A 12,678-nucleotide genomic window follows, 5' to 3' on the forward strand; every position below is an offset into this window, starting at 1 on the left:
AGTGAGTCAGTGAGTGTGTGTGAATGATTATTGGTGTGTGCAAATGATTATTAGTGAGTCAGTGAGTGTGTGTGAACGATTGTTAATACATGTGAATGATTATTAGTGAGTCAGGGAGTGTGTGAATGATTTTTGGTGTGTGCGAATGATTATTAGTGAGTCAGTGAGTGTGTGTGAATGATTATTAGTGAGTCAGTGAGTGTGTGTGAATGATTATTAGTGAGTCAATGAGTGTGTGTGAATGATTATTGGTGAGTCAGTGAGTGTGTGTGAATGATTATTGGTGAGTCAATGAGTGTGTGTGAATGATTATTGGTGAGTCAGTGAGTGTGTGTGAATCATTGGTGAGTCAGTGAGTGTGTGTGAATGATTATTGGTGAGTCAGTGAGTGTGTGTGAATGATTATTGGTGAGTCAGTGAGTGTGTGTGAATGATCATTGGTGAGTCAGTGAGTGTGTGTGAATGATTATTGGTGAGTCAGTGAGTGTGTGTGAATGATCATTGGTGAGTCAGTGAGTGTGTGTGAATGATTATTGGTGAGCCAGTGAGTGTGTGTGAATGATTATTGGTGAGTCAGTGAGTGTGTGTGAATGATTATTGGTGTGTGCAAATGATTTTTAGTGAGTCAGTGAGTGTGTGTGAATGATTATTGGTGTGTGCAAATGATTATTAGTGAGTCAGTGAGTGTGTGTGAACGATTGTTAATACATGTGAATGATTATTAGTGAGTCAGGGAGTGTGTGAATGATTTTTGGTGTGTGCGAATGATTATTAGTGAGTCAGTGAGTGTGTGTGAATGATTATTAGTGAGTCAGTGAGTGTGTGTGAATGATTATTAGTGAGTCAATGAGTGTGTGTGAATGATTATTGGTGAGTCAGTGAGTGTGTGTGAATGATTATTGGTGAGTCAATTAGTGTGTGTGAATGATTATTGGTGAGTCAGTGAGTGTGTGTGAATGATTATTGGTGAGTCAGTGAGTGTGTGTGAATGATCATTGGTGAGTCAGTGAGTGTGTGTGAATGATTATTGGTGAGTCAGTGAGTGTGTGTGAATGATCATTGGTGAGTCAGTGAGTGTGTGTGAATGATTATTGGTGAGTCAGTGAGTGTGTGTGAATGATCATTGGTGAGTCAGTGAGTGTGTGTGAATGATTATTGGTGAGTCAGTGAGTGTGTGTGAATGATCATTGGTGAGTCAGTGAGTGTGTGTGAATGATTATTGGTGTGCCACATACAAAATCACCATAAAGCATGCCTTTCCCATTACCCTCATCTATGAATTGTTTGACAGACTCCAGGGTGCTAAAGTCTTTACTAATCCAGACCTCAGGAGTGCATACAATTTGGTAAGAATTAAGGAAAATCATGAGTGGAAAACGACACTGTGACTGCGGGGCATCGGGTATTAATAAGACTATTACTGCTTTTTGAAAGATCTTTTTGGTAGAATTTACTCAGAAAAGATGTCAAGGAGTATGTAGAGGCCTGTTCTGTGTGTGCAGTCTCTATGGTTCCCCATAAGCTTCCGTGTGGATTGTTACAACCACTTCCTGTACCTAGTGTTCCATGGTCCCATTGTCCATGGATTTCATCGTGGAACTTCCAAATTCTAATGGCTATACCACCATCCTTTTGGTAGTTGACCACTTTTCCAAGATGGCTCACTTTTTTTCCACTAAAGAAATTGCCCTCATCACAAGACCTGGTTCTTATCTTTTATGGGAGAAATTGTCAGGCTTCATGGCATTCCTCACAATATTGTATCTGACAGAGGTTCTCAGTTTGTGTCTCAGATTTGGAGAGCTTTCAATAAACAGTTGGGCATTGAATTGTCATTTTCTTCTGCTTACCATCCCCAAACCAATGGCACGGCTGAGCGAGCTAACCAGTCGTTGGAGTTGTATTTGCGTTGTTTTATTAATAGCACTCAAGATAACTGGTCCGAACTACCTCCTTGGGCCGAGTTTGCTAGGAACAATGCTAACCATGACTTCCAGTCATAGCCCTTTCTTTGTTAAGAACGGCCATCATCCTACTGTACTGCTGGCTGTTTGCTCTGACACAGCTACCCCTGCTCTGGATGATCACCCCGCTGCTATTCGTGAGACTTGGACCAAAGTTCAGTCCGCTCTCGTAACTGCGGTCGCTCATTTCAAATTTCATGCTGATAAAAGGCGGGGTGCCAACCCTGTTTACCAAGTGGGTGAGAGGGTGCGGTTATCATCGCGCAATGTTAAGCTGAAGGTTCCTAGCATGAAGTTTGGTCCCAGGTTCCTTGGTCCATTTCGTGTCATTCGAAGAATTAATTCTGTCTCGTATTCTTTGGCGCTTCCTGCCTCATTGCGTATTCCCAATACTTTCCATGTTTCCTTGCTCAGACCACTTATTTGCAATAGGTATACTATGCCCAGTATTCCACCTCCCCATTGGTTGTTTCTGGACAGGAGGAGTATGAGGTCTCTTCCATAATCAATTCCAGGTTTTGTTGTGGTTCCTTGCAATATTTGGTCGATTGGAAGGGGTATGGGCCTGCCGAGCGCTCTTGGGTTCCGGCTTCTGACATTCATGCTGGCCACAAGATTTGCTCTTTTCACACCAAGTTTCCTCTCAAACCTGGTCCTGCTTGTCCGGTGGGCAGTCTTCAGGTTGAGGGTAACGTAACATGTTAGCCTCACTTTGTGGTATTTGCAGTAGTTACCTTCCTGATAAATGCGGAAGTGCCGTTCAGCGGGCATGCGGCAATATATCTGACGCCTGCGACATCTTGGTGAACGCCGGCCGCTGCGGATCAACACCAATATGTAGCCCCACGTCCGCCTACGCTACTGACGACGTCGACATGCATGTGACGTCACGTAATGTATGCGCACGCACGTTCTGGGGTCAAAGGTTGGGTACGGCCAAACTGATCTGAAGGAGACTAATTTAAACTCCTTTTCTCCTTTTCCTCATTGCCCTGTTGTGGTCTCCCTTAGTGGTTGTCTGAAAGTTTGTTCCTGAGCGTTTATTTCTGGTTATTGACTTTGGCTTCGTTTTGACTTCCCTGTATTCTGGTATCCCTGACTTTTGGCTTTCCCTTATCGTTGTGTCCCACTCTGTGTCCCCGACCCCGGCAAATATTCTGACTATTCTTTGGTACATTAAGTCCGGCCATTCTAAGGCCCGTTAAGACGTTACCTTCTAGTCCTAGGTGTGATACAGTTCTACGTCCTGGATCAATTAGTAATCCTGACAGTGAATGTGTGTGAATGAATGCTACTAAGTGCGTATGATTAGTAAATGCGTGTGAATGATTATTAGTGAGTGTATGTGCGTGAATGATTATTAGTGAGTGTATGTGTGTGAATGATTATTAGTGAGTTTATGTGTGTGAATGATTATTAGTGAGTGTATGTGTGTGAATGATTATTAGTGAGTTTATGTGTGTGAATGATTATTAGTGAGTGTATGTGTGTGAATGATTATTAGTGAGTGTATGTGTGTGAATGATTATTAGTGAGTGTATGTGTGTGAATGATTATTAGTGAGTGTATGCGTGTGAATGATTATTAGTGAGTGTATGCGTGTGAATGATTATTAGTGAGTGTATGCGTGTGAATGATTATTCTTTGTGTGTAAATTATTGTTAGTAAGTGCATTAGTCTGAATGGGGATTGGTGCTGAACCCAAGAAACAATGGGACGCCAAGGACAAACCCCATAGCTCCAGTATGTTCAAATTGGCATTTTATATTCACTACATATGAAAGAACAATAGGCCACGCTGGTCTCCATAAATCGCACGCCGTGACAGTCAAACACAGCCGAGCGCTCCCCTGAGCACCTATATCAGCAAGTTTTACATTTATCTAATCAGCTCACTTAGATTGCATGATATGATTTTGGAATATTTCACATGCATCAATCCCTGTTTTATAATTAGACGGAATCAATACATTTCTAATTAAAATTTTCAATTATGATCTGTAATTAAGAAAAGAAAAACAAAAAACAAATGTGGTACTTATGAAGAATGTGGGTTTTATAATCCAATCATCACTCATTGGATGAATATTGCGGTCACAGAGGCCCGCCGTGTCTTAATAGCCACAAACGCTGCAAACTTTACTCGCAGAGCGGAGACCACCTTAATATTCCTCTTGTGCCCAAAGTTTAGTCATGACAATAATAACATTAAATACAGAAGCTTGTGTGGACTAAAGTGATGGGAGTGTCTGCCTGCCGCTTGTATAGAGACACTCACTAACCGGGCTGTTAACTAAAGGAAATGTTAACCAGAAGATGAAAATAGCCAAATGGGTCTAATTCTCCAAGTCAGCAATACGTTCACTTCTTCTCCTCTACTTTGAATTCTCAGTTCAGTAAATAACCCTGTATGGTATTCATAGACTAAACACGAAATTATGGTGAATTAAAAACCAAACTGCAAAACTGATTATAAGGTAGCCAGTCTGTAACTGTAGCTAAGTATTGCTACATTGTCCTTCATTTCAGGGTTTAGTGAGTGAACCCCTACATGTTACACTCAGGGCCGTCTTTAAGGAGGGGCAAAAGGGGCAGCTGCCCTGGGCCCAGTTACTCCTGGGGGGCCTAAGGCAGCTGCCCCATGGACCCCCTGCAGCACCTGAGATAATCAGGGGCCCCGGCCCTTTAACCCCTTAAGGACTGAGGACGGTTCAGGACCGTCATCTGCATTTTTGCGTTGCCGACCGATGATGGTCCTGAACCGTCCTAACTTTAAGATGTACTTACCTGATCGCCGTCGTTCCCCCGGCGGCGATCGGCGGTGCTCCCGTTGTGGGGAGACTGCCTGCAGCCCAGACAGTCTCCCCATGGCGAATTAGGACCCCTGGGGCCACATGGTCACAATAGGTGTCCATGTGTCTGCCTGCAGGGAGACTGTCTGTGCTGACAGGCAGTCTCCCTGCTAGTGTAAAATCAAAGAAAAAATAAAGTTAATGTTAATAATAAAAAAAGAAAATTATATATGTGTGTGTATATATGATATATAGACATATATTATATTTATATAATATATGTCTATATATCATATATATAATATCATACTATGTGTATTTTTATATTAATATGTACATATATTTATATAAAAATACACTTATAATTAAATTACACACGTATATATATAATATATATAATAACTATATATATTGTATATATATATTATTATAAAATACAAATAATAAGTAAATTAAATTATTTTTTTAAAAATAATAATAAAAAAATGTAAAAAAAATTATATATCTATATGAAATTTTATTCTAACTGTATTTTGATATTAAAATATATACATTTATATCAAAATACACTTAGAATGAAATTGTGTATATATATATATCTATGTATATATAAATAAATAAAAATAATACGAAATATACATTTGTTTATATACAAAATTACATAAATAATTATATAAATATACACGTAGACTTCAAATATATAAATGTGCATATATATTTAAATTCTACGTGCGTATTTATGTAATATTTTTACATAATTAAGTAATTTTATTAATTGCAATTTGAGGGACCTGCCTGCCAACCCAGGCCGAAATTGCAGAGAATTTAATTTGCTAGCACTGTATTTTACCCTGTAACTTTCTATGACACCCTAAAACCTGTACATGGGGGGTATCGTTTTACTCGGGAGACTTCGCTGAACACAAATATTAGTGTTTCAAAACAGTAAAACCTATCACAGCGATGATATTGTCAGTGAAAGTGACTTTTTTCAAATTTTTCACACACAAACAGCACTTTTACTGATGATATAATTGTTGTGATAAGTTTTCCTGTTTTGAAACACTAATATTTGTGTTCAGCAAAGTCTCCCGAGTTTAACAGTGCCCCCATGTACAGATTCTATAGCGTTTTTGAAAGTTACAGGGTCAAATATATGGGTCAAATATTTTTACATTGAAAATGGCCAGGTTGGTTACGTTGCCTTTGAGAGCGTATGGTAGCCCAGGAATGAGAATTACCCCTATGATGGCATACCATTTGCAAAAGAAGACAACCCAAGGTATTGCAAATGGGGTATGTCCAGTCTTTTTTAGTAGCCACTTAGTCACAAACACTGGCCAAAATTAGCGTTCAATTTAGTTTTTTACTTTTTCACACACAAACAAATATGAACGCTAACTTTGGCCAGTTTTTGCGACTAGGTGGCTACTAAAAAAGACTGGACATACCCCATATTGAATACCCTGGGTTGTCTACTTAAAAAAAAATATGTACATGTGGTGTGTTATTCAGCGATTTATGACAGATAATAGTGTTACAATGTCACTATTGATACATTTTAAAAATTTATGTTTTGAAACCGCAATATCCTACTTGTACTTATAGCCCTATAACTTGCAAAAAAAGGCAACAAAATCACGTAAACACTGGATATTTTAAAACTCAGGACAAAATTTCGAATCTATTTAGCAGTTTTTTTTATTCGCTTTTGTAGATGAGTAAAAGATTTTTCAAGTAAAAGTCAAAAAACATGTATTTTTTTCCATCAGATGTTTTTATTTTTTTAAAATTAATTTACATGAGATTATCTAAATAATGGTATGTAAAGAAAGCCTTTTTTGTCCTGAAAATAACAATATATAATTTGTATGGGAACAGTCAGGGCCGGTGCTTGGATTTTTAGGTACATAGGCGAAGATGCATTTTTCCGCCCCCCCCCCCCCCCTAAAAAAAACATCTTCACCTATGTGCCTCTTAACCAGCCCCTCCCTGGTCCCTTCCCTGTCCCTTAGTGTTCTTCTCCCCTCCCCCCTCTTTTCCCTATCTCTTGGTGTTTCTCTCCCATTCCCTCCCTGTCCCTTGGTGCACCCCACACCCCTTTAGTGGTCACACTCCCCTTCCTGGTGTGTCAGTGTGTACAGAGTGTAGCGGAGCGGAGCGCGGTACAGGAGCTTCAGTTTTCTGTACCCGGCCGAACTGACAGGGAGTGCTCTCTCTGTGAGCACCTCCTGTCAGTCTGGCCAGGTACAGGAAACAGAAGCTCCTGTACCGCGCTCCGCTACACTCTGTACACACTGACAGTCACACACTCAATGACAAACACACAGACGTCACTGACAGACACAGACTCATTGACAGACACACTGATAGTCACACACAGACTCAATGACAAACATACTCTCACTGATTTGACAGACACACACTCATACACTGACAAACACACTCATCATACACTGACAAACACACTCATACACTGACAAACACACTCATACACTCACATGCACACACACAGACGCACTCACTCACACACACACGCTGTCACTCGCAGACACACACTGTCACTCGCAGACGCACACTGTCACTCGCAGACGCACACGCTGTCACTTGCAGACGCACAAGCCGTCACTCGCAGACGCACACGCCGTCACTCTCAGACGCACACGCCGTCACTCACAGACGCACACGCCGTCACTCACAGACGCACACGCCGTCACTCACAGACGCACACGCCGTCACTCACACACACACACACACAGACACATACACTCACACACAGACACATACACTCACACACAGACACATACACTCACACACATACACTCACACTCACACACAGACACATACACTCACACACATACACACACACACACAGACACATACACACACACACAGACACAGACACATACACACACACAGACACATACACTCACACACATACAGACACATACACTCACACACACACAGACACATACACTCACACACACACATACACTCACACACATACAGACACATACACTCACTAATTATTTTACAAATAAATATTTTCCACCCAGCCTCCCTACCTGGAGAGCTGGTGTGGATGATGAATCCTATGACGTCATATTCCGGCTCCCGCGGTATCAGCAGACAGCGCGCGAGGGAGCAGAGCAGAGAGGTTAGAGCTCCCTCGCCGCGTCTGATTACAGCACCGCCGCACGCCGCACCGGGGGCCGAGATGGTGGCCCGGCAGGAGGGAGAGCTTCCCTCTTGCCGGTCACTGAAATCTTGCGCCCCCAGAGCCCGTGCGCCCTAAGGCGGCCGCCTGTGCCGCCTTATGGACGCGCCGGCCCTGGGAACAGTAAATGAGAGAGCGGAAAATTACAGCTAAACACAAACACCACAAAAGTGTAAAAAGAGGCCTGGTCGCAAATGTACAACATCGCAAAAACAGTCCAGTCCTTAAGGGGTTAATACTGCTCTGGACTGGGGCCCTGTGATATGGTGGGTGGCTGAATACATACTCACAGCTAGCCCCCTTACACACTGCCCTGTGAGTCTCTTTGTTCCCAGGCATGCTGGGAGGAAGTGAGGGCAGATCACTTCCTTCTCAGTGCCGCTGGGGAGGGGGCACACACCACACAGAGGAGAATGCAAGCATTGTGGGGGAGAGGGACTGGGGCAGCTGAATGCAGACTCCCATCAGCCAGGGCCAGCAAGCTCCCACTGGACCCCAGGGAAGCCACCCCTCTGTACCCAAAAGGTAAGGAGACAGGAGGGGGGCTAATTTTTTTTTCTGTTTGTAATTTCTGATTTCACTTTTATTTATCAGCCATTACAAACACCCATGTGTGAAACACACTGGGGATAACTACATGTTAAACATTTCTAGATGAACCTGACAGTGCCCTATTAAATATAAATACATAAAACATTGACAAATATTTATTTTAACTATGTAAGATCAGAGTTGAGGCATTATATTGGCCAAGGTTGTTGGGAGTTGCTATCCAGAAGCTGCTAGAGGGCAGAGATTAAAATATGTAAATTGACACTTATATATGTGTGTGTGGCTGTGTTTATGTCAGTGTGTGTATCTCGCTGTGTGTGTGTGTATCTGGCTGTGTTTGTCAGTGTGTGTATCTGGCTCTGTGTGTGTGTATCTGGCTGTGTTTATGTCAGTGTATGTATCTGGGTGTGTGTGTATCTGGCTGTGTTTATGTCAGTGTGTGTATCTGGCTGTGTGTGTGTATCTGGCTGTGTTAATGTCAGTGTGTGTATCTCTCTGTGTGTGTGTGTATGGCTGCATTTGTGTCAGTGTGTGTATCTGGCTGTGTGTATGTGTACTTGTGGGTCAGTGTGTATGTTTACTTGTGTGAATGTTTGTGTCGGTGTGTGAGTGTCCATCTGAGTGTGTGGTAATGCATACATCCCAGCATTTTAATGCCAACACTGCACACAAATACACTCCTACATTCCATCACTAGCACTGTACACAAATACACCCCTGCATGTGTACCTGTGTATGTGTGTATCTGAGTGTGTACATATCTGTGTCAATGTGTGTGTGTGTGTCTCTGTGTGGCTGTGCCAGTGTGTGTATGTTAGTGTGTGTATCAAAGTGCATGTATCTGTGTGCCAAAGGGTGTGTATCTGTGAATGTGTGTATGTGCCAGTATGTGTCAAGGTGTTTATGTGTGTATCTGCGTGTTAATGTGTATGTTTATATGTGTTAATATGTATGTACATACATCCCAGAAATCAAACAGAACATGGAAACACACCCATGCAAATACAAACATTACATATAAACAAACCCCTTTGCTGAAATACCAATACTACACACAAATGTACATATGCATTTAAAAGACACTACATCCAAACACCCCCGTGCATGCAAATGCAAACATTACAAACAAACACACCCCTGTATTAAAACGCTAAAATTATATACAAACATCAACTCTACAGACAAAAGCACGCCTGCATTTAAAAGCCAACACTACAGACAAACACACACCCCTGCATTCAAACGTAAACACTACACACATGTACACCACTGCATTCCAATGGTAACAGCACATACAAATACACCCCTACATGCACACACATACTCTATACAAAAACATGCTTACCTTCAAATGCACAAACACTGCTCACAAATACAACCCTGCAAGGATAGTAGATCCCCAGCTGTCATAGCATCGCATGACTTATATGAAAGATGGGGATTTCTCTTTTTTCCCTCTTGCGATACAGGGAAGGCCTGAAAAATATTCTTGCAGCAGGGCACTCTATACATTAGTTCTGCCGCTTAGTGGGAGTTGAGGTTGTGATTGCATGCCCGGGAGGTGGGGGGCCAGGGTCCAGGGGGCCCAGGCAAATGTTTGCCCAGGGTCCAATCAATATTAAAAACGGCCCTGGTTACACTGTGAAGCCATTCTAATGCAGATCATTGACCTACCCCTCAGTGGGTTGTCACTGTGCTGTAAGGGATAAATTGTGTTAATGGAAGTTGTATTTAGTGAATTAGCAGAAACGCACACTACATAGAGACAATACACACACAGACAGTACACAAACATGCACACTTACACACTACATAGAGACAATACACACACAGACAGTACACAAACATGCACACTTACACACTACATAGAGACAATACACACACAGACAGTACACAAACATGCACACTTACACACTACATAGAGACAATACACACACAGACAGTACACAAACCTGCACACTTACACAGAACACACTACATAGAGACTATATACACACATGGTAGACAAAAATGCACACGCAGCATAGAGACAATACACACACACAGACAGTACACAAACAAACACACTTACACAGAAAATACTACATATAGATTATTTACACTCGAACTATTTACATTCTAACTGGATGGCTGCCCACTTCCTTAAACTAAACCTAAACTGAAATTCTGGTCTTTCCTCCCTCAAGTGTTGTTACTCCTGTGTCTGTCTCCCTCCAAGTCCATCAGCTCCACCACGCAGGCTCGCTGCCTAGGTGTTCTCTTTGACTCCGACCTCTCCTTCAAGCCTCATGTTCAATCTATCGCCAAATCCTGTCATTTCCATCTCAAAAACATTGCGCACATCCGCCCCTACTTAACGCCAGATGCGACTAAGGTGCTGGTCCATTCCACTGTACTTTCTCGCCTTGACTACTGTAATCCGCTTCTCAGTGGTCTTACGTGCTCCCAACTTGCGCCGTTACAGTCCATAATGAATGCGGCGGCGAGGCTCATCTTCCTGTCCGCCCGCACCTCCCATGCCTCACCCTTCTGTCAGTCCCTACATTGGCTTCCTATAAAATATAGAGCTCAATTTAAAATTCTGGTTCTTGCTTTCAAATCTCTACATAATGCTGCTCCCACCTATCTATCCTCCCTTATACACAAGTATGTCCCGTCTAGGCCCTTACAATCTGCTGAAGACTTATGTCTATCTTCTGTCCGTACTCCCACCTCTGATGCTCGCCTTCAAGATTTCTCGAGGGCTGCACCGTTCCTGTGGAACTCGCTTCCCTCCTCCGTTAGATGCTCACCCAATCTCCACTCCTTCAAAAAATCGTTAAAAACCCACTTCTTCATAAAAGCGTATCAATTAAACTGTTAATAGCTCCCGACTGATTCCTCGTCTGCAACTGTCACTAGTCTAATACTATCCTTACCTTTTTGTGTCATTTTACCCCACTCCCTCTAGCATGTAAGCTCATTGAGCAGGGCCCTCAATCCCTCTGTTCCTGTGTGTCCAACTTGTCTGGTTACAACTACATGTCTGTTCGTCCACCCATTGTAAAGCGCTGCGGAATTTGACGGCACTATATAAATATCATAATAATAATAATACACACAGACAGTACACAAACATGCACACTTTCACAGCACACACTGCATAGAGACAGTACACACACACATACATTATACAAACATGCACACTTACACAGAACACACTGCATAGAGACAATACACACACACATACAGTACACAAACATGCACACTGCATATAGACTATACACACACAGACAGTACACAAACATGCACACTTACACAGCACACTACATATAGACTATACACACACGGTACACAAACATGCACACTGCATATAGACTATACACACACAGTACACAGACAATACACAAACATGCACACTTACACAGCACACACTACATATAGACACAACACATAGACAATGCATAAAAATACACACTTACACAGTACACACTATATATGTATAGACAATACACAAACACACATAATTGCATAACACACTTCATATAGACAATATACACACATATACACAAGCGCACCGTTACACAACACACACTACATAAACACAGTACACAGTCATGGACATTGTCACAGCAAACACTACACATAGTCAATACGCCAACTGCCATGGCGCACTGTACATACAGACAATACACTGTGATATTGAAGCTTATTGTATCACTGCAACTTATTGTGGTATATCATTTCTGTATAGTGTTTATGCAATTCATATTCCGCACTATTGTCAAACTCTTTGCCCTGGAACCTCAGACAGCTTCAAGGGGGCACAGGAGAAGCACCGTTTTTGTGGAAGCACTGCCAAACTCTCTGTAACATACCGACCAGTTACAATAACACACAGCTTTAATATGATAGGACTTGTTATTAGTTCAAAAAGCAGCATCTACAATAAACCGGGTCCTTTGTTACTGGATTCCAACCTGCTCATTGCTCTACAAAACAGTCATAAAAAGGGTCCACTTTTCTCTGCTTAAAGTCTGGTATTTTCTCACAAACAACCATTCAGAAAATACCAAATTTATATTGACAGGGAAGAAAAGAGAAGTAAAACAGAACAGTTTCCGAGTGAAAAAAAAATGTCACAGAAAAATGGTGTGCAGTCAAACTAATGGTT

This window comes from Pelobates fuscus, chromosome 5 (assembly GCF_036172605.1).
Source record: "Pelobates fuscus isolate aPelFus1 chromosome 5, aPelFus1.pri, whole genome shotgun sequence".
Taxonomy (NCBI): Eukaryota; Metazoa; Chordata; class Amphibia; order Anura; family Pelobatidae; genus Pelobates; species Pelobates fuscus.